General features: G+C 56.0%; 1 protein-coding gene across 2 annotated transcripts in view; it reads left to right on the forward strand.

Moving 5' to 3' along the window:
* GRB10 (growth factor receptor bound protein 10) overlaps positions 1-25,878 on the forward strand; it is a 164,352-nt gene that overhangs the window by 9,791 nt on the left and 128,683 nt on the right. The window contains exon 1 of one of the 2 annotated variants that reach the window (XM_077781105.1): positions 17,740-17,759. The exons of the other annotated variant lie outside the window; for it this stretch is intronic. The gene's annotated coding sequence lies outside the window, so the exon portion shown is untranslated. Of the gene's footprint in view, positions 1-17,739; positions 17,760-25,878 lie in introns of those variants that run through there. 2 annotated transcript variants of the gene reach the window in all.

The raw sequence follows: 25,878 nt of genomic DNA on the forward strand, positions 1-25,878 counted from the left end.
AGGGGCTTCTTTTGGATTGCCATGAGCGCCAGGGGGTGGGAGGTGGCCTTGGGCAACAGAGGTGCTCGCTGAAGCCTAGGGGCTTGGTCCTGGGGTCCCGGGACATGGACCAGGCGGTGCTCTCCCCCTTCCTCAGAAGTGCCATCCCCTTGAAACTGAGGAGGGTGGGGTCAGGGCTGTGTGGTAGGGTCCTTGGGGCACACGTGGAGTGAGAAGAGTGGGTCTCATTGTAGAAATTTTGGAGGCAGGACGGTATACCCTACCTTGCCAGGATGGCTTTCCCACTTCTCCGTGTTAGAGCACGTCAGGCTGTGTCTTGAGGGGTCCAGGATCCCTGGATCTGGTGTTCTGCACCCAAGTTCCCTGGTGGGGGCATAGCTACGTGGTGGGCGCCCCAGCTGGTCTCCCACGCCGTGCACTGTACAGCCTGCCCCAAGCCCCGTCTCCCACGCTGCGTGTAGCGAGCCCATGTGGAGTGTGTCGTGCAGCCGGTGCCGCGTTACAGATGTGGATTCGTCGGGGACCCTGTGGTGCTCACCCACACATTGGCCAGGAGGGGCCGGCCCCAGGTGATCGGAAAAGGTGCCTGGGGTCAGCAGCTCGCTGTTCTCGCTGGGCGCTCTGGTGGCCTGGGGTTCCGAGCGGCTGTGTGGTCCAGGAAGCGCTGTCCCCAGCCAGCCAGGTCCAGGAATCCATAGCCCTTGGGTGTTAGCTGGCGGGTGGTGTTATGTAACCGTTTCTAACTTAAATTGTTTAATATGTAACAAGTAATAACCGAACCCAGATAAGCCCGTTGGCTATCTCCTGGCCCAGGGGAGGCAGTGGGTGTGGGAGCCAGCTGGCGAAGCAGACAGATAAAGGTTTCCCTGGGAAACTGGACCTTTTTCTCTGCTAAGGACAGATGCCAAGGCCTGCCTGGACTCCCTTTAAGCCCCGCTGACACGTAATCTGGTAGGAAAGCCGCGCACAGGTAAACGTGTGTTGTGAGATTGCGTCCTTCTCTGCGAACCTGCATCCTTCGTGGGGCGGGTCGCTTGAATGCGGTTGACACGCTGCTGCAAACGCAGGAGGGGCGTCCTGGCCTCTCTTAGAAGAGCAACCTGGTCTCCCGTTGCCCACGTTGGTCAGCTCCCATCTGCCGGGGTGCTGACAGGAGGCGCCCACACACAGTAGCTGTTGTCTGGGGAGGCCTCTGTGTGTCGTGTGCGCGGCTGGACACCTGATTCTGGCCCCCCCCCCCGCCGAGCCAGGAAGAAGCAGGCGCCTCTGCTCACGGTTCCCTGTAAGTGTGCGAGGTGGCTCGTGACCCGTGCTGAGCCTCAGAGTCTGGTTATAAGTGATTGAGGGACGGGGCGCTGCCTTCAGTCCTTGAGCATGTCCCTATTCCTTTATGTCCAGTGTCATTTGCTGGGTTGTCCCGCAGGTGGGGGTGCAGGTATCCTACGCTCGCCCTTTGGCTGAGGACCCATGAGCTCTGTGTGTTGGGTGCGGGGTGGGGGGTGGGCCTGGGAGTACTCGGGTTTCCTCTCTGCCGGCACCGAAGGGCATAAAGGTGGTAAAGACCCACAGAGGAGCCCTGAGTTCAGATTTGGGGTGCGAGGCAGCCACACAGTTTCATTGTAGTGGGTGTTCATGCACAGCTGACTTAGGGGGTGCTGGCTGATGTGCCCCGCGCCCGGAGCCCCTGAAACAGGGATGGAGCTCGCGGCCTTGCAGGGTGGAGGCGGGCGCCGGGCGGAGTGTGTGCCAACCGCTGCGGGGCGCGGTCGCCGGGATCCACAGTGATTTCACCATGGCTTTGACAAGGGGCCCGAGGGGTTCCAGGACGGGAATAAAAGCGCACGTTACATCTCAGCATTCTCGAAGCCTTGCCGGCACCCCTTGGCGTCACTTAAGTCCCACCCAAGGCTGCGCATCCGAACTTTTCAGAGAACATTACATCTTTTGGACTTTGGAGTTTGGTGACATTTTTGCTGTCATTCAAATTCACCGAACCAGGTCCTGCAGAAGCCAGGCAGCCTCCTGGGGTGTGGACTTGGGACGTCGTAAGAATCCTAGGGCAGTCTTCGCGGACTGGAACAAGGGTACCTTCCTTTTGGATGACAGGTGACGCCCTGAGATGCCCGGGTGGGGGAATGATGTTAGGGGAGACCAGGGCTTCTCAGGCGGTGACCTCTGCACCTCCTGTGTCAGGGTCCCCGCCCCTCGGTGGTGGCCTCAGGCCATGCTCCGATCCCTGAGACCCGGCTCGCAGAGGTGCGATCTGGAGCCCCACGCCTTTGTGAGGCAGCCACGCGATTCGTACGGGGACACAGCTTGAGAAGTGACACTTGGTGCAGAGGTCTCCGCGGCTCCAGGTCCGTGTTTGGGGCTTGGGACCACTAGCTGGGTCAGGAACGTGCGAGCCCCCCCCTTCCCCCCTGCATGAATTCTTGCCTAATCCGAAGGTCAAGGGCAGAGTGAGGGCTGGTGTTGGGGCACTCTGAGCCCTGTGGGCCCTGGGGGGTCTGGGAGAAGATACGAGAAGGGGCTGCTGTGTGGCCCTTCCTGTTTCTGTGTGGGCCCCAGGGCCTTCTGTCCCTGCCCAGCGTGGGACCCAGAAGCACCCCCACCAGTTAACAGGGCCACGCATCAAATCCCAAATCTGTGTGATGCACCGTATTTCCTCATATTTCACAGAATTCACTGGGGTTAGTGTCCTGACCCATCCCACCCATCCCAAACCTGAACCCTTTCCATGAAGGCTTAATCTGATCAATTCAGGAAGAACATTCTCCTTCCCTCCTCCTGTGAGGTGTGGGCTTTGGTGGAGGCTGAATGAGACAGACAGGAAATCACTACATAGGGGGCCAGCAGGTGTGTGCTGAACCCGCTCACTTCTTCCTCCCCTTTTTTTCCTTTCTCTCCTTGGCCAGGGAGTCCAGAACTTTCCTGTTCCATGGGGAGTTGCTTGCAGGCACGTGTAAAGGTCACAGCTGAGCTCCAGATGCTCCCGGCTCAAGTCTGATGTCCAGGAGGGAAGGTGGTCCTAAGTGTGTGGATGGGACCTTGAGGTCACTGACCGTGAACTTGTTTCTCTTCTCAGTTAACTTGTGTGCCTACGTGGTGCTGGGGGCTGGGCTCCTGTGGTTTGCCTCGCCCGAGGATGTACGGAGGCTCTCAGTGCTTGGGGTACGCTCAGGGGAGAGAAGGACCTCAGGGGTGTTCTGGATGGTTCAGGAGGTGTCAGAGGAGCTGACGAGGTCACAGCTGCCCTGCTCATGTTCAGAATCGTTGGCATCTGAGGCGGAAGGGACAGTGAGCAGAGAGGATTGCATGGCATGGTTGACTCAACAACAAAGACGTGACACCAGCATGTTTTCCGCTTACCTTCCCAGAGGGAGCTGGCACGTGTCCGTATTGATCCAAGTTCAGTATTAATGGTGTCTGGAAATAGTACTTTAAGACTTGAATGTGCATGTGAGTTGCCCAGGGATCTTGTTAAAATGCAGATCGTACCTCGGTGAGTCTGGGGTGCGGCTCCCAGGCTGTCCCCATGCTGCCGCTCAGAGCCACGCATCATGTACTGAGTTCTTAATACATTTGTGTCATGTTACCTTTGGTTTCTTCTCTAAAATTAACCTTGTAAGAGCTATTATTACTAATGCTGTTACTTAGTCTAGGAATTTTGCTAGAACTTTTTCAGTGATGTGCCCTGTGTTGTTGTGACTTTTTTTTTTTAAGTTTATTTATTTTGAGAGAGAAAGAGAAAAGAATAGTTGGAGGAGGGGCAGAGAGAAGGAGAGAGAGAATCCCAAGCAGACTCCATGCCTTCAATGCAGAGCCCAATGTGGGGCTCACACTCACCAACTGTGAGATCATGATCTGAGCCAAAATCAGGAGTTGGCTCAGACTGTGCTTAACTGACTGTGCCAACCAGGCACCCCACTTGTAAGTGGCATTCTTAAACGTGTCCCTACTGTATTTCGTTTTTACGTATTTGCACAGAGTCGTAGTTTGACATTTACCTGGGTCCCTGTGGCTTTTACTCGGTGGTTTCTCTTTTTACGATGAGAGAAAACGGAAAGGTTGGAAGCCTTTTGAATTGCGCATGGTCTAGATGCCCTCCCTGTCTGCATCGTAGGAGAGCAGGATTCATGTCCCATTGAGCTTGGAAACCCCAGGGCCCAAGCAGCACAGGGAGATGCCACTGATGTCCCCAGGAGGCTGCCTGTCCTCTGCCAGCCGGAGCCCTGCCATCCCCTGGGAGGTGGGCATGGCTGTCGTTCCCTCCGCTATTGGGGAATCCCATTTCCACTGTTTCCCAGGAACTGTCAGACGGAAACATCATGGCGGCACAATTTTGCATTCCCATCAGTAGAGGACAAATGGTCCATTTTCTCCACATCCTCATCAATACTCAATATTTTCTGAGTCCTTAAAAAAATAATAACTGCCTTAATAGGTGTGAAGTGGTAACTCATTGTGGTTTCAGTTTGCATTTTTTGTTGAGTTGTAGGAGCTCTTTATATATTTTGGGTATTACTCCCTTATCAGGTATGATTTGCAACTCTTTTGTCCCTCTCTGTGGGTTATCATCTCACACCCTTTGCCCTTGGATGCACAAACATTTTTAAATTTTGATGAAGTTCAGTGTATCTGATTTTAATGTTTTATTTTGAGAGAGACAGAGACAGAGGGCTAGCAGGGGAAGGGCAGAGAGAGGGAGGGAGAGAATCCCAAGCTGGCTTCGCTCTGTCTGTGCAGAGTGGGATGCCGGGCTCAATCTCACAAACTGTGAGATCATAACCTGAGCGGAAATCAAGAGATGCTTAACCGGTTGAGCCCCCCAGGCACCCCTCACACTTTAAATATTAAAGGAAAATGAGTGAATTCATTTCACAGAGCTTGGCACATAGTAGGTCTTCAGCAGACTTTGAATTTCTTTTCCCTGGGGGAGTTTTTCAGGAAAAGCTCCTAGTTTCCTGACAGTCCCGGGGCTCCTGGATTCAGAATGGTCTAGAAGCTGTGAAGTGTGGGAACACAGGTAATACTGCTTTGCCCCGTGGGATCCATTCACCTTTGTTCCCAGATGTAGTGGCCGCCTGGTGGTTTTGAGGGTTGTGGCTGGGACCTGGGGCTTTGAGTGGCCTTCCGGAGGGGGGGAGCGGAGTTTCTACCATGCCTCTCACAACGGCACTCCTTTTTTGTTTCTCAGCATGCCTGAGGTCGTTGGATGCTTCTGGTGTTGGAGGTCACCTGAGTGGACCCGGGTCCACCACGCGGTCTCACTGAGGCTCCGTTTGTAGTACCAGGCTTCAGGGCACCCATGGGCCACCTGAATGCATTTGACTTTTGAAATGTCTCTCAGGGTCCATGTTGACTTGCAGATGTGAGGATGGCAAGGTCCCCGCGCTGGCTTCTCGCCTTTAGCTGTGCATGGTCGTGGGTCCTTCTGGCTAGAAATAACGGGCATCATGAAGGTCCTTGCCCCAATTAGAAGAGTCAATCTCACATTCTTGGGTCAGAGATAGGTCCTCTTTCCCCTTAGGCCTGTTCTCAGTCCTGGGTAATCCTGCAGCGGGCGAGACTGGGGCACTGTCGGAAAGCTCTGGAACTCGGGAGACACAGTCCCTCCCTGTCCCCCACAGCGTGTCCCCCAGGGCCGCAAGCTCCGGCCTCCCACGTCGGATAGTAGGTGAGCCGCCGGGACCGCCTTGACTGGGAACGTGTCGGGGGACATCTGTCCCTGTGTGTGAGCGCACTGTGAGGCTTGGGCACCTGCAGTGCCGGGAGCCCCGGGGGAGGCCGTGTGTCCCGCGGCCCTCTGCTGGAGACCTGGAAATACAGGACGTGTGACATTCTCCCTTTGACTCTTCCATGGCTTACCCAGGAGGCACCTTCCGAATGACCTCCGGTGGGCATCTTCCCAGATTCCCGCAGGGCAGGCCTTTGGGGCACGCGGTTGAGCAGGTGCTCTTCAAAGGTGACCTCTCCCTGGGCTCCCACCTCCGATCTGCTCCCCAGAAGGGGGTGCCCTCATTTATTTACACAGCCATGCTTCAGGTGGACCGTTCTGAAGCCCAGCATCGTGCCTCTGAAACTCTTTCCTGGATGATGAAGTCTATGAGGACTTTGGTTCCCTGGGAGCTGAGACTTCAGGGCTGAGCATCCGAGATGGTGGGGTCCCCATGTGGACTGTCCCCAGTGCACATTCGAGTCCTGGATGTCCAGCGAGGCCACCGTCCCTCGGGGGCATGACCCCAGGCTGGTGGGAATTTAGAGGCTGTGGTTCTCAGACATTTGCCCCCGGGACCTGCTGGACAGCCTTGAACGTGACCGACGAGCTTTAGGAAGCGCGTGTTTTGTGACACTTGCCACTTTAGACATGAAGGCAGATTTACGAACTGTTTATTCCTCCGTTGAAAGAGGAATCAACCTGTTCTGTGTGCACAGAAGGACTAACAGATAGCTGTGGAAGGAGAGTGACTTCGTTCTACGTTTTGTAAATCCCGGGGGGATGTGGCTTTAGTAGAAGCACGCTGGGTTCGTGACCTGCGTCTGCAGCTAGGCCCGCGTCATGCGGCCTCCAGGGGACCCCGGTGTGCCCTTGGGAGGGACTGAGTGTACCTTGAAGGTGGTGTTGATGTTGCCCTTGGCACATGAGGTTGGTCAGAGCCGGGGCTCCCCGTGAGAGGCCACTGCAGGTGGACGTGCAGATGTGGGGTGCAGCGGGGGCTCGGGCATGCTGGGGCCTTCCCGAGCCCACCCCTGCGGCACCCCCTCCCTGGTGGGGACAGAGTGGTTACTCTTGGGGTTCTGTTGTGTCAGCTGTAGCTCAGGGAGGCCGGATGAGGTGGGAGCGGGGGTCTTCTGTCTTCTGATGCGCTCACATTCTGTTTGGGGTAACGTATGGCTGCTGTGGGGAAGTGCGAGGGCCAGCAGCTGTGTGCCCCCCTCGCAGCTGTGTGCCCCCTCGGGGTGGCTAGCTGGGGGCATCGGCTTGGGGTGGAGGTGCTCAGCCCAGCGTGAGTCACCGAACTGCGTGGGGCTGTTTGCAGANTGCGAGGCTCAAACTCATGAATTGCAAGATCATGACCTGAGCCGAAGTCAGACGCTCAACCGACTGGGCCACCCAGGCGTCCCTATTTTTTTTTTTTTTAAGTTTATTTATTTGAGAATGACAGAGACCGCACAAGTTTGGGACACAGAGGGAAGGAGAGAAAAAATCTCAAGCAGGCTCCGCACGGTCAGCGCAGAGCCCCATGTGGGGCTTGAACTCATGACGTGAGATCATGACCTGAGCTGACCTCAGGAGTCGGACCTTCACCGCCTGAGCCGCCCAGGCGCCCCGAGACCAGCGCCATGTAGCTGAGGCTCCGAAGGAGAGCTGAGAGGGGCGAGGGGCGGGGGGATGTGGCCCTGTTCCTCCTCTGTGCTGGGACCAGGGCCCCACAGACCCCAGAGACTTGGAGTTGGGGCGGGCGAAGGCGGCCGGGGGCTGACCATGCGGAGGGACAGACGGTGAGCCGACGGTGAGGTGGTCTTGGCCGTGTGCCCCGTTTCTCTGTGTCAGCTTACACTTTTTATTCATAGCACCTCTGATGCCAAATGTGTGGTTCGTCCTTCCTGACCCCAGTGACCCCCGCTGGGTGTCCTGCAGCTCCTCGGAGTTCTGACGCTGTCCCCTGGAGTTACGTCAGACCCTGCCGGTTACAGGGCTGGAGACTGCACAAGAAATNTGCAGGTTTAAATTGGGGGTGCGATCCCCTTCTCAGGTTTGATGGTTTGCTAGAACAGTTCGCAGAATTCAGGAAGGCCCTTTACTTACACTTGTAGGTTTATTGTAAAGGCTGCATGCAGCTCAGGAACAGCCAGATGGAAGAGACGCATAGAGCAGGGCACAGGGGAGGGGGCGCGCGGGGCTCCCGTGCCCTCCGCGGTGCGCCCCTCCCAGCACCCCAGAGCGCTCACCCACCCGAAGTCCGCCGAACCCCGTCCTTCACGGCTGTGTGCGGGGGTTCCCTGCGGTAGGCACGCCCGATGAACTCGTTGGCCATTTGTGATTAGCTCCGTCTCTGTCCCCTCTCCCTTCCCCCAGAGCTCACGAAGGTGGGGGCCGCCTGGCCTTTCCGGTGCCCGGTGTCCGTCCCGAGAGTACCCTGGGATCCCAGCCACCTGCCCATTAGCATAGGAGACGTCACGCTGGGGTGGCAGGAGCCATGCGCTGGGACCTGGACACACAGCAGGCGTTGGTTTGTTCTGACGCAGGTGACGCGCGGTACGCCCTGGAGTGCGTCCAGGGGGCTGGGCACCTGTCAGCTTGGGGAGAGGGAAGGGGAGCCAGGGGACCGGAGGCATGCCCGGTCTCTGTTGGCAAAGAGAAAGCGTTGCAGTCGCTGACGCTGGTGGCTTTGGTCAGAAGGACCGGTTCCTCCTCCGGTCTCAAGGCCAGCTTTCCTCCCCGGAGGCCCCCTGTGTGAGGGGCCGGCTCCCGCCTTTTTCTGGGCACTCAGCATCACACTCGTGGAAGGTACTGGAATTCTAAAGCGATTTAGATGAACTCCAGTAATTTCGGCGGGAGACCATGCGAAGTCAGCCTGTTGACTGTTGCATAGCACAGATCACCAGGAGGAGGAGGAAGGGAATGTTAACTAACTAGCGTAGGTTTCAGCGGCGGAGCTGAGGTCTGGGCTGGCTTTGCAGTGGAAGACCTCTCCCCCTTGTCACCAGGACTCCATTCCCGGGAGGAACACTGGGCATTTCGGGGTGCTCTCCCCTGAGCTCAGGGGTGGGCTTTGTTAGCACTTTTTGCCGGAGATACTAGATACCCCAGGGGCCCCCGGGGTGGGTTTCTGCTCATCTGAATGCCCGCGGGGTCTCCTTTTTCCCTTTCCCTTTGCCTCTGGTCCCGGAGGCAAACTTTCCCAGAGGGAGGACCTGGTCTTTGCTCAGTGATGTGTGAATAGCTGGGATTCCTTAGAGAAGTGAGCAGTTGTTGAGGGCCGTCCCCACAGGGGTTATCAACAGCTGGGCATCCCCCGCCAGACACCTGAGAACAAGTTCATTAGGGGAGTGTGTCAACGTGCGCGTGCTGGGTTTGCAGAACTCATAAAAGCAGCGATTGGCCACGCGTGTCAGAAGCTTTTTTTTCCCTGTGGGTTTCCTCACGGGGTCCCGACCAAGGCGCCGCCACGCTCCCGCGTCTCAGATCTCTTGCCCGAAGAAAAGAGGTTAGGGACCATATCCCAGAGGCTTCTGCAGGTGACAGTGCTAATTAGGATGGAGGACCTGGCGGGCACGCGGTAGATGTCTGCGGAGTGAGTTAACGAGGAAGCCGTGATTTCAGAACGAAGGTGAATGCGTAATGTGTTGTTAAAGAAGGTCACATGAGCCGCTCAGTGCCTGATGTGAGCTGCTGGGCTTCTGAGAGCCGTGTTCTGCCTGTCACTGTGCAGCCACCTGGAAGTGGGGCGGGTGATGAGGAGGGGCCCGTCGGAAGGCACCTCTGATGCAGGTGTCTTGTCTGATGTCTGGAAAGCAGCGCGCCTCTCCACCCAGATAGCTCTGACTCCCTACCCAGACGTAAGGGGCAGGCGGGTGCCCGAGGCCTCCTTGCACAGCTCAGGAGCCTGAGGTTTGGAGAGCATCGCAGGGTACCTGCCTGGTTTGTCCCCACTGGCTCAGCGGGTCCCCCGAGTCCCAGGCTGGTGGACAGATTTAACAAGGCCCCAGGGAGGCATGCTCGGGCTCCTGGCACGTGACGAGGGAGTGGACGGGGAAGGACAGAGAGATGCAGTGAATGTCAGCAAGGTCAGCTCTGTGCTGGTCACCCTGTTTGTCATCCATAAACAGGTGACGACTGTCAAAATGGGCTCTCTGGGAGGCGGTCTAAGGGATGCGCCGTGATGGGATCACGTAGGAATCGTTCTCAAGGCCCTAAGTGATGCTGAGCTTGGCCGCAGGGTCCGCGCGAGGGATTGGCTCTTGGGGGCTGCCACCCTGTGACTCCCGGGTGGGACCAGAGGGTGTGCAGCTGGCTCTGCGTGCCTGGCCGGAGCATTCTGCCTTCCCGGGAGAGTCCCTGAGCCCGCGAGGCCTGAGCTGGTGACTGGGTGGCCAGAGGGGGTCCTGTTCTGGGAGGAGTGTGACACTGTTAGGTCTTGATTTCATGCCCTGAAGGACTGCTTTTCTCCTTACGTGTATCTGTAATACTCTCCCCCTCCCCCCCCCCCCNGTCATTGCGTCCTGCATCTGTTGAGGGTTACAGAGGAGGAGACGTGATTGCCTTTCACCTACCGTACGCTGAAAGTGGGGGGACATTGGACTTCGGGGTGTGCCCTGTGATTGGAGCAGTGATAAATATTCAAACAAGAGTGACTGTTTTGTGCAGATTTCCCCTGTGAAGAGGGACGGGATCTTTTTTTTCTTAAGTTTATTTATTTTGAGACCGAGTAGGATGTGGGAGATGCACAGAGGGAGAGAGAGAGAATCCCAAGCAGGCTCTGTGCTATCTTTGCAGAGCCCCACGGGCTCGAACTTGCGAACCGTGAGATCATAACCTGAGCCAAAACCAAGAGTCGGTTGCTTAACCTACTGAGCCACCCGGCTGCCCCTACGTTCCTCTTTATCTTTTTTTTCCACCTGACTTTCTAAGGGAAGAAAGAGACTGCAGAAGAAGGGAAGGTAGGCAAACAAAGGAAATAAGAGGGGCAGAGTCCTTCTGCATTTCTAGAAGCTTCTGGGCTGTTCCTGTTCATGTGACTGGCCTGAAGCACTTAATGGCCTCATTGTTTTCTGTGCAGAGCCGTGATTTCTCTGGAATTCCTAGACCGGGGAGGGGGAGAGGCAGCCGCTCGGGCAAGGGAGGGAAACCACGCATGGGCATTGCAGGGGGCTCACGCGGCGGCTTGTGGGAGGGGTGAGGGGGGAGAAGCGGCAGGGCCACTGGTCAGAGACGTGACAGAAGCACTTCTCACCAGAAAGATCGGTTCTGCCATGACGTAAAGTGATTCGTGTGCCTTCTTGCAAACCTCCAAACCCAGAAGTGTGTGGGGCAGAGCGAGGGTCGTCCCTGCGCCCTCTGGCCACCCGGCGGCCTCCCTCCAGGTCCGCGATGGTCTGAGTTCTCCCGCGCCCTTTTCTGCGGCAAATCCGTCGACCCCCACATCCACGGGTGTCCCTTTCGCCTCCCACGGGAGCAGCACCTCCCTCCTCCTCGGTCTCTGTTCTGGACCTCGCTCAAGGCCACCTTCGGACACTTCAGCGAGAAGCCGGTTTTGGGATTTGCATCATTTAACCCCTGCATGGAGGCGGGGCTGCCTTATTTCCATTTTACAGCCGAGTAAAACTGAGGCACTGGAAGCAGGCTGCTCTGCAGGGCTGAGCCCCCCAGTTCCACGTGGGCCGGCCCAGCCCCAAAGCGGTTCCCAGGCTGCCACCCCGGCGGTTTGTCACGGGCTCAGCAAAGCTCGGCACCTTTGGGCTCCTGCAGTCAGCGGGGGACACAGACATAAAGGGAGGGGTCAGGGGAATTCAGCCGTAGGACCAGAGGATCCTGGGCAGAGGGGCAGGGCCCCCAGCGCGGCCTGGGTAGGGACGGGGAGGAAGGGGAGGTCATTGTTCCAGAGGGGATGGGAAGCCGTCAGCAGCTCGAGCAGGTGAGGGGGGCGCGGGCGCTGGCAGGTGCAGAGGCTGGTTCCCGGTCAGGTGGGGGTGGCGTCCGGCGGGAAGGCATGAGTGGGTTTTTGATGCTTCTGTAGCCAGAGCGTCTGGGCTGCTGGATTCCAGGAGCAGCAGGGAGTGGGCCCGTGAGTGATGTGTGTGTGTGTGCGTGTATGCACGTGTGTGTGCGTGTATGCACGTGTGTGTGTGCACGCATGTGAGGATGAGCTAGGAGACCATGAGATGCTGCCCACAGCCTGTTAGCATGTGCCTGGCTGCAGCTTAGGGGAGCCCTGCCCCCCAGCACACCCCCACCCTCAGTGGGCTCCAGGCGCTCAACTTCTAGCGCCATACGATGGGTCCAGATCACAGCCTCTTTGTTGCTCGTACTTCTATTTCCCCGGTTACTGCCCAAGTTGAGTGTGTTTTACACGCACATTTTGAGAATCGTGGGCTTCTGTTCCCTCCCTGTTTTGCTTTGGGCTGAGAGAGAGAGAGGGAGGGAGAAAGAGAAAGAGAGAGAGAGAGAGAGAGATTGAGAGAGAGAGAGAGAGAGAGAGAATCCCAAGCAGAAGCGGGGCTTGAACCCACAGACTGTGAGATCATGCCCTGAGCCGAAACCAAGAGCCGGACACTTCACCACCTGAGTCACCCAGGCGTCCTGCCTATCTTATTTTTAATTAACAAGACATTTGCTAAATGCAGACAGCTGCGTCGCGTTGCTAGTATTTTCTCCCAAAGCTCTTTGCTCGTCCTTTGATTTTGTAGAGAGGGGGCTTGTTGCCGTAAAGGAGGTGGTTTTTCCTTCGTGGCTTGCAGATTAAGACACTTGCTTTGGAAGATCTTCCTCGTCCTGATTTTGTACCGTGATTCTTCCGTATTTCGTCTTAGTAATTTGTGACGTTTAAGGCGTTCATCTATCAGGAATGGTGCGGGGAGAGGATCCAACCTCTTAACTGAGCACCAGCAGCCCCTCACCCTGGATCCTTATTTTTCGTGCTTACGTGGGCGCTCCGCTCCACCCGGATGGTGTTCCGGGCTCCGTAGCCTTCTGTGTCTGTCCCCGATCCCGTCCCTGTGCTCCTGGAGGACTGGGGGATTGGCCGGCACTGCTGGGCACACACCTGCACCCATTACCTGGGGCAGGAGCCACGCTGAGAGGGCTTGCCTTTCCAGAAAGTGCTCTCTGTGCGCACGTAGTGTCTTCTTCCGGATTTCTTTTAGGTTCCTCGCCAAAAGTTTCTGTGTTTTCTTCAGAGGCTCTTATGTATGCTTCTTAAGGACATTATTTGTGTTGCTTCTGTGAAGGAAACCACTCGTCCACATCGTAGCTGTCTTAGTGCAGTTGCACGGAAGGACTGAGGATTGTGACCTCACTCGATGCTGACATGAGCTCATTTTTAGCTGGTTCTGAATTTCCTCTGGAAACAACGCTGGCTTTTATTTTTTCTGGGACAACTTTGACACCTTGTGTCTGCTCCTGTTTACATACTTCGCTGTATTGTCAAGGGTCTCTGGACAGTGGTCATTTTCCACTCTCATCTGGGCTTGCTGACGCTATTTTTTTTTTTAAGTTTATTCATTAAAATTTTCTTTTTAACACTTAACTCATTTTTGAGAGAGAGAGGCAGAGCATGAGTGGAGGGATGCGGGGGGGATGGGCAGAGAAAAAGAGGGATACACAGAATCCAAAGCAGGCCCTGCACTGAGAGTGGAAAGCCAGACGTGGGGCTTGATCCCACGAACCATGAGATCATGACCTGAGCCGAAGTCAGATGCTTAACCAACTGAGCCACCCAGGCACCGCTATTTATTTTTGAGAGAGAGAGAGAGAGTGCGCGTACATGTGTGTGCATATAGGGGAGGGGTAGAGTGAGGGGGAGGGAATCCCAAGCAGGCTCTGAGCTGTCAGTACGGAGCCCAATGCGGAGCTCGATCCCATGAAGTGTGAGATCATGACCTGAGCCGAAGTCAAGAGTCCCATGCTCACCGGACTGGGCACCCCCTGCACCCCTAAGCCCCACTCTTTCTGATGAACACTTCCACGTATCTGTATGCTGGTACCACACTATTCTAACTACTTTTGCTTTATAATTTACTATGGGATGAGTGTAATTCTCCCTTAATGCACTACAATCGACAATCTCCATGGTACATTGTTTTAGTTTTAATGCATTTAGATTGATGCCTGCATTTCATTTACAAAACTAAGTTTAGTTTTTAAACTAACTACTCTTAAGAGGATCAAAGTCTTTGTGATGTTTAATCTTCCCGTTTAGGAACGCCGCGTGTTTCCCTTTGCCCGGGTCTCTTATGCACCTCGAGTAAGGGGTGATATTCTTTAGTTTATGTAGGGCTAGTACTGGACGGAACGTGCGTGTGTGTATCAGCTACGGAGAAGGGGCATTGTCCCCCATTCTGCGGTCGGTTACCGTGTCTGCGTGTGCGTGGCTTTATCCTGACCCTCACTGTTGTACTAATCTTAGATTGGTTCTGGAGAGAAGTGTCCTCCCTCCCTCAAGCAGGTGCTTTGGCTTGCTGCCCTTCCAGGCTGGGTGGCTGCGGACATGGGTCCATTGGGTAACCCCTCTTAGAGCTTGCTTGGGGGCTCCTGGAAGCCACACGGGGAAGACTGGTTCTGGGATCGCTGGTTCTGCTTGACCCTGGAAACGAGAACCCTGTTTGGAGCCCATTCATGCATTTTGATTGAGTTGTGTCAGTTTCATTGATGGCGGCCGGTTTGGGATGGAGTTGCTCTGTCCTGGGCTGACGTGCTAAGTCTGTGGAACCCCTCTACCCCCAGCCCCTGCCGAGTGTCTGCTGGTGGACGGGCCACCCAGGAGCTGAGTCCCTGCGGGCTATGGCTGAATGTGTCCTGTGCGTCCGCCGGGTCGAAAGTGATGCTGGCATTTGGGTGGGAATGTTGGGTTTTAACTTCTTTCTGCTGCCAGGTTCCTTTTTCCTCTCGCCCTGTCCTGCCCACCAGGGGGTTAATAACTGTGGCGTTGCTGGAACCGCACATCGTGCTGAAAGTGACATGAGGTGTGGCGTTTCGGCTTTAATCCTTGATTCTCTCTTCGGCTGTGCACGAGTTCAGGCAGTAGCACTCTGAACTAGACTCTTTCAAAAACCTTGCCTTTCCTTCAGTTCCGTTTCGTTGATCTGTTTCTCAGCGTCTTTCCCAGTTTGCTGTCACAAGTGCTGACATCAGCACAGAGCTGAGTTTAATTTTTTAAATTAAGGCTATTCTGTCCCCTTTTGTAAAGGCCTGGACTTTGTTCCAGAGCCGAGTGGTGGAACCCTGGCCTCCTCATGAACGTTGGAATTTGTTGAACGTCCAAATAGTCACTGTTATTACTCTAAATATTTAGCACGGGAAAGCTCGACGGATGGAAAGATTGATATTCACTCCGGAATTTTTGGAAGATATCACAGATACTACAGAGAAATCAAGGGGGCCTTTGTTTCTGAAACAGTCTGGAAGGAAGTTCTGATGTTTGTTTTGTGCCCACGGTCGTGCATGTGGGATTTCAAGTTCACGTCGTGTCTGGCCGTGAACCCGCGGGAGCATGCTGTCTGCACTGATGGGCGGATGCAGAGTTGCGGGGTGCCAGTAGGTGTGAGCACACACGGCCGGCTCGGGCGGCACGTCGGGCTGTGCCCTGCTGGCATTGGTGACCACGGCCGTGGGCGTGGATGCCTCCGTGGCCTTTACAGCTCTCCGTGTTCAGACATCGTCCTGTCTTTGTTCTGTCCGCTGGGAAGTTTAGTACCCACGGTCTTAAAAATAGACACAGATGGTTGATGTGTGTTAAGCTGGACAGGCAACTGGATGTCATTTTTCTTTAATTATAGATTAATTTATGTTGCCCATAGTTTTTCTTAAAAAGTGTTTATTTCTTTATTTTGAGAGAGAGAGGGCATGAGTGGGGAAGGGCAGAGAGAGAAGGAGAGAGAGAATCCCAAGCAGGCTCCATCCTCACTGTCAGCGCAGAGCCCGACATGCAGCTCGACTCCACATGGGAACAGTAAGATGTTCATGACCTGAGCCGAAACCTAGAGTCTGACCCTTAACCCCCTCAGCCAGCCCGGCGCCCCTACCCCCCATTGACCGTTGTCAAAGGCAAACCTTTGTGTTTGTGTATGTCAAAGGCATAACCCAAGTGTTATGTTGCAAATTTAAAAGCAAATGTATGAAAGATACATTTGGAAATAGTCATGGGGGCATTCACTCAGACTCCAGAGAAAGACCCGTTTCTCTGGAAAAGATGGGAAACGTCTCAGACCATGAGGAACGGATGTGTTATGTGACCCAAGTCCCTGTCCCTAATTCCGGCCCATTGTCATTTCAAAGACTCATACTTGTTTGACCACTCACCTTTTTTTTTTTTTTTTTTTTAAATTTGTGGACACGCTGGCTACTAGAATTTAGAGACGTTCCAGTTGATACAATTGGTATAATCCTTTTCAGACTTACAAATTCTTTGTGAGGGTGACAGCAGGTGCCCGTAAGGAGATGCCTTTGCATATGCAGGTGGCGTTCGCTGTTTTGTGTCCTGTGTGCCCCTTCCGATCCTAAGAAGATCTGCGTCCTGTCTGAGCATCAGAGCACATTGCAGCTTGATGTGATCTGCGTCTGAGAGCGGGCCCACAGCCGGCTGCGTCATATTCACGATATCTAGTATTCGTTTAACGTTCACTGTGTTGTGTGTCCTACAGCTTCACATGCATCAGCTCATTTCTTCCCCGTAAAAGCCCTCGGGGAGATAGTATTTCTGGTTGATTTTGGAGCTGGGGACTCAGGCTTGGTGAATTCAGTGACGTGCTGCCTTGCCCAGATGTCACCGGGAGGCTCCAGCGCTCTCTGGCTCTGGTGCCTGAAATCCAGCCAGGGTGCCCGGTGCGACTGTCTGCAGTGGTTTTCTAGCAAATTCTAGGTCCCTGACTTCTAGTAAATTCTAGGTCACAGGCAGATCAGGTTTTATTTCCACTGTTGAGTGATCGGGAAGGGTGAGTAGAAGGGGCGCCTCTCCCCACGGGGGCACCTGCATCGCTGTCAGTGGCCCGACCGGCCCAGATGCACAGAGGCGGCAGAGGGGATGAAGATGCAGGGATGGAGCCCTTGCTCTGTGCTCCTCTCCCTGCTGCGTCGTTGGGGGCCTGTGTGTCATTGGACATGTGATGACTCCATGGCCTTCTGTCCTCGGGGAGGTGCTCTCTCTCCCCACCGCCCTGCAGAGGAGCCCAGCTCAGGGAGCACTGCGGTGACCGGAAACTCCCCCTCCGGCCTTTGTCTGGGTGGTGGNTCCCTCGTAGATGAGTAGCACTGGGCGATGAGGAAGGAAGCAGGCAGGACTCAGACCACAGGGCCGCCCGCCCCACCCCTTCCCGCGGCCCTGTGCGTGCACCTCGTGGAGGACGTGAGTCTGTGCCCTCTGCCTGCACCAGGGGCGGGCACCTGGGCCGCGATAAGGACGGTCTCTGTGGGCTGGGTGAATGTTGTCCCCTGCGAGGACCCCGGGAACCGTGGCGTGGGCTCGGATCTGGGCTCCAAGCATGAATTCTGGGTAACCTTGGCCGTGCGAGAGGCCAGGGCTCCGTGCGTTCCGTTCCCACCTGCCTTGGGGGCCCTCGCTTGTCCTGCGGAGGGAAGACTTGAGACGGCAAGCGGCCTGGGACCCCGGCGGCCTCCCTCTGCCCCTCCTGTGTCCCCAGCCGGGGTCTGCCTCCCCACTCGGTTGACCTGCCAACGCGAAGCCTGCGCCTCATGGCGATCTTCCTTCTTCTGCTCCTTGCAGAATCTTTTTGAATCAAATCTCCCTGAAAAGAAAAACATCGCGTCTGTAGTCTGGGGTGCAGAGCCGAGTGCGGGCTGTTCAGTGACGGCCTCTTTGACTTTTCAGCTTTGGAGCTGGGCTTGAAGCTGAGTCGGAGCAGGGCGCTGCGGGGAGCGGGGGCCCCGTGGCCGTGACTGGCACCGACACCTCGTTCTCACCTGGGTCCTCTCGGCCAAGCCAAGGCAGCTGCCCAACCAGCGGAGCCCGAGCGAGCCCCGGCAGCTAAGGTCTGTCTGCTGTCTACCCGGAGGGAGGATTCTCTCTCGGAAGAAGTGTCTGGTAAATATCAATGGAGCCGAGATCAATACGTGCAGGTCGCTGCCGGCCAGGTTCCAACAGTGGGTGCTTTCTTCCCGTGTTTCTGCAGAGGCCCTCTGCACCTCTCTCTCTGCTCCCCTCTCCTCCCCTCTGCTCTCTCCTCTCCTCACCTCCCCTCTCCCCTCCCTTCTCCTTTCCTTCCCTCTCCTCCCCTCTCTTCTCTCTTTCTCTCTCCTTCCCTCTCCTCCCCTCTCTTCTCTCTTCCCTTCTTCTCTTCTCTCCTCTCCTCCCTTCCCCTCTCGTTCACTCTCCTCCCCTCTGCTCTTCTCTCCTCCCCCCTCCTCTTATCTCCTCCCCTCTGCTCCCTGTGCTGAGGTGGGTGGCTCGAGAGATCTTGCTGGGCCCCCCTGGGCTCTGCAGACCACCCTCCATGCCCGCTGTGCCTCTCATTCTCCAGGCCCCCCCCCCCCCTTGGTGATCTGTCAAAAAGGAGTGCGGGTGCCTCCTGGGTTGTTCTGAGAAGTGCGCCCTGAGCCCTGGAAGTTGGCAGCTGTGTGTGTGGTCATAGGCCAGAACAGAATGGGGGGCGGCTCCTGCCTTGGGCTTTGTCTTCCGTTAGAGCTCATGCCAAGTGTGCCCTGCCTTAGCCCTGGTAGGGGTGCGCCCGTAAATAAGGAGGGTCTGGGGCAGGTGCTACACCTGGGTGTGGACCTCCTCTTCTGTCCTGTCGGCTGGGGTACGGGGTTCTTACCATGCTGTCTGCGGGGCTGCGATGTTAGCGGGAGGGCTGAGGCCGCAACCGTCTTCCAGCAAAGCCTTTCCTCTCAGGGAGGACGGTGTGGGTGCCGGAGAATCTGTCAGTCAGCCCAGGCTGCCGTAACGAGTATCCCAGACAGGGCTGCTTGAACAACAGATGCGTGTTTGGTCACAGCTCTGGAGGCCAGAAGTCTGAGATTCTTCTCAAGCCTCTCTCTTTGGCAGGTAGATGGATGTCTTCTCCTCGGCCCCCGCATGATCTTCCTCCTGTGTGCGTCTCTGTGCTGCTTTCTTTAACTTCTAAAGACATGAGTCATCTTGATTAAGGCCTGCCTGAGACCCCGATTTACCTTAATCACCTCTTTAAAGTTTTTTCTATAACATTTAGTTTTGAGAGACAGAGTGTGAGCAGGGGAGGGGTAGAGGGAGAGGGAGACACTGAATCCGAAGCAGCTCCAGGCTCTGAGCTGTCAGCACAGAGCCCGATGCGGGGCTCAAACTCACAGACTGAGATTGTGACCTGAGCCGAAGTCGGGCACTTAACTGACTGAGCCACCCATGCGCCCCAGATGCTGAGGAGCATTTTAGAATCCTGTTCACATTCAAAAGGTGCACGCGTGAGCGTTTTGTGTTTCTTTCTCTCTGGATAGTGATCATGAAAGTTGATTTTTTTCTTGGGGTGTGATTTCCCCCTTCCGGCNGCTCTGCCTTCCCCAACTCCTGGCCCCCGCCCCGCAGAGTGAGGCTTGCTTCCCGTGAACCGTGATGTCAGACTTTTACCCCCGTGGTTACAGACTGGCTTCTGTAAACCAGAGGCCCTCTGCCCCCTTTCCAGAGCAGAGGTGAAGAATAGGGGCAGAAGTGTCCTATCTGACTCTTCACGGAGGCTGCAGAAACAAAGTGGAGGAGGAAATTACGGGGGAAATGACCTCACCGTGGCCGGCTGTCCCCTCCCTTCTGAGTCCCGCACCCAGAGCACAGGTGCTTTGTCTTGCCTCTGTTTTCACCTCTCGGGGGACCACGTCGCACCTGAAGCCCTGGCAGGCGTGGTACAGAAGGAAGGTACCCGGTGATGTGGGTCGGCCAATGCTCCCATGTGGACGTCCTCTGTGGCCCTGGGCTCCTTCCTGCTGACCGTGTCCCTCATCCGTGCCGCGGGGTTGACACGTGTGGTGCCGAGACTCCTTGGGGGTTGGGACCGTTTTTGTCCCTGGCACCCTTGTCCCCACGTCCTCGATTGTCTACTCAGCACCCCNGGTGCTGCTGTCCTTCAAAGCCGCAAGCCTCTGGCTTCCGACGGCCCCCATCAGGGATGCCTTGGCGTGGGCACTCAAGGGCACAAAGCCGCATTTCACAGTCATTCCTTGCGTCTGGGGCCTGAAATCTGATAATCCATGGCAGCTTAAGCGTGGGGCTCCGCTGGCGTGGAAGGCACAGTGGGGGCGTGTCACGTGTGCCCTCCGGGAGTGGAGAGCAGGGTCTAGGGCTGACCGTTCCCCCGTTTGGATGAGTTTGCACGCCCAGTGAGGTCAGTGGGTGTAGTGACTAAGTAGTGGGTCCCCGAAGTTTGCTCCAGGGAGAGCATTTCCAAAAACGTCGTAGCCACAATACCTTTCTTGACCTGAACGCTCATGGGATGACCTCTCACGTGGCATGTGTGGGACCCACTGGGTGCTGGGGGGGCTGGAGCCTGCTGGGTCTGGGGGACTGCTGGGCAGTGGGCACGGGTGCTTTGTGGTCCCTGATGGCCCCTGTGATGGGCTCCCCGGGGATGAGTCCAAGGTAGAGAGTCTTAGCTTTTGTGTTTTGTATTTTTTTAATTTTTTAAATGCTTATTTATTTTGGGGCAGAAGAGCTCGTGTGCAAGTGGGGGAGGGGCAGAGAGAGAGAGAGTGAGAGAGAGACAGAATCCCAGGCAGGTTCCGTGTTGTCAGCCAAGAGCCTGACCCAGGGCTGGAACTCATGAACTGTGAGATCATGACCTGAGCCGAAATCAAGAGTCGGTCGCTCCCCTGACTGAGACCCCCAGCGCCCAACGAAGAGAGACTTTGGAGGAGCTGGCGCACACCTGGGCGTGTGTCTCCCGCCCAGGCTTCCTGTGGTCCCTTGGCTTCCGTAACCACTGAGTTTTCTACCTGCTCTTGCTTCCCTCCTTCCGCTGTCCCGTGCTGTGTTTCCGCCGTGCGCTCCGCGCTGCAAGCATCCTCACAGCCTCTTGGCAGACCTTCCGTGCCTCCCCGTGGGGCGCCCGTCTTGTTTTACCTCTGTCTCCTCTGGGGCACTGGACCCAGCGTGCCCTGATGCTGGTGTCGCCTGAACCTTCTCGGCTCTGCGTGCTGAGAAGCCAGGAGTGCGGCTCGTCTCTGCGCCCGTCAGCCCTGCATCTGGAAAATGCCTGATTGCGTTGTTTGCTCCGTGGGGTCCAAGGACGGAGGGGCCTCAGCGCATTATTCCCTGATGGTGGAAGGAATCTAAAACTCACTGATGTCACATTGAAGGAAGGAAAGCAATCAGTTCACACCCGGCTTGTGGGGCCCTTCGAGATGCACGTGTCTCGCTCTCGTTTGCTTCAAGAATGTGTGTGATGGTCATGGAGGCGTTGGTGTGGTGTCTGCTCGGACCCCCTGGCCGGTCCCAGCCAGGGTCCCCATGGTGCTGACATCTGCGGTCCTGTCGTTCCAGGCCCCTACTGACCTTGTGTGGGAGCGACGGGTGTTTTCACTTGTGCCCCGGGTGTCTCCGGTGCCCATGAGCGTCCGGGTCCCGTGTGATCCCCTTAGCAGGACTGCGGGGGGCTGGGGGGCGCCTTGCCTGCTGGGTCCGGCCAGCCCCACCCGAGCCTTGTCGCAGTGTGAAGCCCCCACCTTCCTCCCTGCCGCCTCCTTGCAGCCATGAGCAGGGGAGAGTCAGGTCCCCTCTGCGCCCCCTCGGAGCAGGGTGGGGGGTGTGGAGGGTGCACTCACAGAGCCTCATCACTTGTCGGGGCTCACTCAGCTCCCGCCTGACGCTGCTGGCATGGGAGGCGGGGGTGAGGGGAGAGATGCCTGCTAAGCCCACCTCTCCCTTGTTCCCTTTGCATCATGGGATTGGAGGCCTTTGCATCACGTTAAAATGTGGAGTATTGACAAGTTCCTGGGAACTTTGGGCATTTAAGTCCTTATGTATAAGCTAACAGGCCTTTAAAAAATTTTTAATGTTTATTTACTTTTGAGAGAGAGAGCGAGTCAGCATGGGGGTGGGGCAGAGAGAGAGAGGGAGACACAGAATCTGAAGCAGGCTCCAGGCTCTGAGCTGTCAGCACAGAGCCCGACGCGGGGTTCAAACCCACAAACAGGTTCAGATCATGACCTGAGCTGAAGTCGGACGTTTAACCAACTGAGCCACCCAGTTGCCCGCTCCCGAATTTTTTTTAATGTTTATTTATTTTGAGAGAGGGCCAGCAGGGGCAGGGCAGAGAGAGAGGGAGGGAGATAGAGAATCCCAAGCTGCCAGCACAGAGCCTGACGCACGGCTCGATCTCATGATCCCTGGGATCACTGCCTGAACCAGAATCAACAGTCAGACGCTTAACTGACTGAGCCTCCCCACTGGTGCCCCAGTGGTAACAGGCGTTATGTCTTGAAGCTCAGTGTTGTTTGAGCAGGGACAGCCTCGAAACCAGCTTGGACAGTTGCAGGGGAAAAGTGTTTACCCTGGTGTGTGAGGTCAGCCTTGGGGATCCCACCCACCCTGTTGCTGTTCCACTACAGCGGCCGAAGAATGCTTGCTTTACTGCCAGTGGCCTTCCCTCTGGGCTTGTGGGAAGTGTGTTCTTCCTTCTGCCCCCCCACCCCCACCCCCTCGAGGTGCAATCTCCCACCGCGGGCCCTGGTGTCTGGCTTGGGATGTGGCTGTGGGACTACCAGTCACGCATTTCTGGGCTGGGAGAGAGCAGGTGTGTGACTGGCCGAGAGGTCGTGTCCCAGGCAAGTCGAGGTGATGAGGCACCAGGAGGGCAGTCTCTCTGTCAAGGTTGGGAGCTCTGGGCGCATGGGTAGTGCCTCGTTAAGTCTTGCTCCTTCCGGTCTGCAGTGTCAGGGGCAAACCACTGGGGATGCTCTCCGCCTACCCTTATTTATTTTACTCATGTTTTCAACGGCAAAGGATAATTCCTGGACTTGCCAGTCTTCTCGCACAGCCCAGACTGGTCTGGAAGGGCCCATCCTTCAGGTCAGCTGTGAGTTGTTTTGGGATGTGGGGGTCAGTCCAGGCTGAGCCGTGGGGCCTGGGTGACTCCTCATCTGCCGTGGTGATGTCTGTGCCCTCCTGATAAAGGGGTCAGCATCGTGAGACTAGGAGTGGTGTATCTTTGTGACATAAAAACATAGATCTTCCGGGATTGGAAGTGGCTGGACTCACGGACGCTGGGCAGTAGCTGTAGGAAGCCTAGGTTTGGTAATTGTCGTAGATTTCTGTCGCTCTGGAGTATTTAGAATCCTGGCTGGTGTACTCTGGCACTTCTGGGCGTCTCAGCCCAGGGGCGACTCTTGTCAGGCTCCACATGTTTGCAGTCATGGAAGCTTCTGTTGAACAGGATCGCCCCAAGGTGGACGTGTGGACGGACAGTGACAAGGAGACCTTCCTGTGCTCACCTGCTGCGGGAGAAAAGAGAAGACGGAGACCTTGCCCTGCGCACCTGCTGCAGCAGAAGAGAAAATGGAGACCTTCCCGTGCGCACCTGCTTCTGTAGAAAAGAGAAAACAGAGACCTTCCTGTGCTCACCTGCTGCGATAGAAAAGAAGGAGGCAATCTCTTGCTCTTTAGTCCTCATGCAGACATGGTAGCTCATTCAACTTTCCAAATAGCTTCACGTAGGAGTGCCGAGAGCATCATCGACCGCGCCGTTGCCGGTGGCCGTCTTAGAACTTGGCCGAGGGAGCTTGGTTCCTGGGGTAGCACAGGGAGCTCCTTGTAGGCCGCTTCCTGCGGGAGCTGCCGCAGGGCCCGCACGTGCTCCTGTGTGTGATCTGTGGCCCAGACGTCCCACCTGCAAGCCGTAGACGTTCCTTGTCTCTTCTGGGAGTGGGGGCAGGCTGACGACACGATCAGTGACGGAGTGGCCGGGCCAGCGAGCTGCTGCAGAATGTTCTGAGTCGAGAGCGGGGTTCCTTTTTTGTGAGTTCACAGTCTCGATGAAAGGAAGACGGAGGGACGCAGAGACGCAGAGCCCGTGACGGGATTTACGATCCCAAGTACCCGCTGATCGAATGGCTCCATCTAATGGCTCCCGTGCCTTCAGGAGCAGCAGACTGGGCCCTGAAGATGGGCCGGGGGACGGAGAGAGGAGGGTGGCTTTCCAGATGTGCTTTTCTTTGTTCTGCCGGGGGCTCTTTTGACGAATCACTTCATGGACAAGCAAGTTGATGTCTGCGGGTCCGGAGGGAGTGTGACCGATATGGGGGGTGGGGAGGCTCCATCCGCAGACGATTGCTTTCTTACTTATTGTGGGTTTTAGGGCCAGTGGGGGAACACGTTGCTTCGAAAATGACAGATCCTGCTGTCATTTTGCAATGACAGATTGCAAACTTCAGAAGAAAGACTCTTAGTGATTTGTTACTCTTTTCTAAGTATATTTATTTGGAGAGAGAGAGGAGGGAGGGGTGGAGAAAGTCCCAAGCAGGCTGACAGCACAGAGCCTGAGGTGGGGCTCAAACTCCTGAACCCTGAGAGCATGACCTGAGACAAAATCGAGAGTCGGACACTCAAGACCCCCTAGTGTTCCTTCGTGCTTCCCACAGTGTAGGACTAGGGTGGCCAGAGTAGATACAAGTCTATGTTTTTGTGTTTTTATTTGTTTAAACATTTTAATTTATTTTTGAAACCGAGAGCCCCAGAGCAGGAGCAGGAGAGGGGCAGAGAGAGAGGGAGACACAGAATCCGAAGCAGCTCCAGGCTCCAAGCTGTCAGCACAGAGCCCGACGCCGGGCTTGAACTTACGACCCATAAGATCATGACCTGAGCCGAAGTCAGACGCTTAAGCAACTGAGCCCCATTCGGTTTTTAAACAGAACAATTCTGAAACTCCATTTTATGATTAGGCCTTAAAGAATTTCATAATAAAAATCCAGGTCGCACGGGAAAGAGATTAATGCATTTGTAAACCTCTAGAACTTTGCAGTTTGAAGAATTTTCAGGGTCGTCTAGGTCGCAGAGACCCATTTTGACCTTTTTTTTAAGGCGAGGAAAGCAGAATTTCTAAAAAAAGACGTACTTTGATTTTGCACGACTTCCTGAAGCAGGAGACAGGACTTCCCATGGTGGTTGCGAAAGAAATGCCTCAATAGCTTTTTCCTTTTTGGGGGGGGAGGGGGCCTCGCCGTGTCCAGGAGACCAGAGCTGATCTCCCTCAGGGTCTGTGTGGCCAGAGTGGATCTGGTTCTGTTTCTACCTGCACCAGCCTCCATTCCCCCATGTCTGTGCTTTCCTCCCCGTCTCCTCTCCCCCCCTCCCCAGTTTCCACCACTCGCCCAAGCTCAACCCCTACATGGAGAGTTTGTTAATGTCTGTCTACACGACACTGGCCCCCACACGGTGGTTACCCCAAAGTGCCTGCTGTCCCCCATGGCCGCAGAGGCAGGCGCATCCCCGCTTGCCGTCAAGGCCCTGCCTAGGGGTGGCGGGCGTCCAGGTGGGTTTGNCGCCCCCCTCCTCACCCTGCGGTTGCCAAGGTCATTCGTATCTGCCCGCAGACATAGGAAGCCTCTGTCCCCTTACGAGGCGCATTTAGCTTATCTCGTCCAGACCGAACCCTTAAGAAGATACGTTCTCTTATAGGAAGAACCTTGGTGTGCGAGCATAATTCATCCCGGAAACACGCTTGTCAGCCAAAGCACTCATAAATCAAAGCGCATTTCAAGAACCATTGGCTCAGCTGTGATCGTGTGACGTTCAGTGTCACGTCCAACTCCGGTTACCAGACGTCACTTATTTATCCAGTTAAAATTTCCTAGAAGCCGTTTGCTCTTCTTGTGGAGCCCTCGCAGGACAGGGTTTTCCCGGATGGTATTCGGGGCTCGACGGCATCTGGGCCGGAAGGATCTGGAGGCTTTGCCTCAGAGAAGTTGTGTGGAAGGCAGCTGGTGGCCTGCTGTGTCCCAGACGGACTGGCAGCCTGGACGGAAAGAACGAGGGAGGAGGCTCAGGGCACAGGAGCACCTGGGCCGTGTCTGCGACGGGCAGGCGCATCTCACCCCCAGCCGGCGGGTGGGGAGGGACCCTGCGCCCACGACCTGTGGNTTCCCGTCGCGGCCTCAGAAGCCAGAGCCCCGGGTGGTTTTCTTTCCCTCCAGTTCCCCTTCGCGGCTTCACGGAGCCACGCGGCGCTGGGGGGGGGGAGGGGGGGAAG

The sequence above is a fragment of the Crocuta crocuta genome, unplaced genomic scaffold, assembly GCF_008692635.1.
Source record: "Crocuta crocuta isolate KB4526 unplaced genomic scaffold, BGI_CrCroc_1.0 scaffold108, whole genome shotgun sequence".
NCBI classification, from domain to species: domain Eukaryota; kingdom Metazoa; phylum Chordata; class Mammalia; order Carnivora; family Hyaenidae; genus Crocuta; species Crocuta crocuta.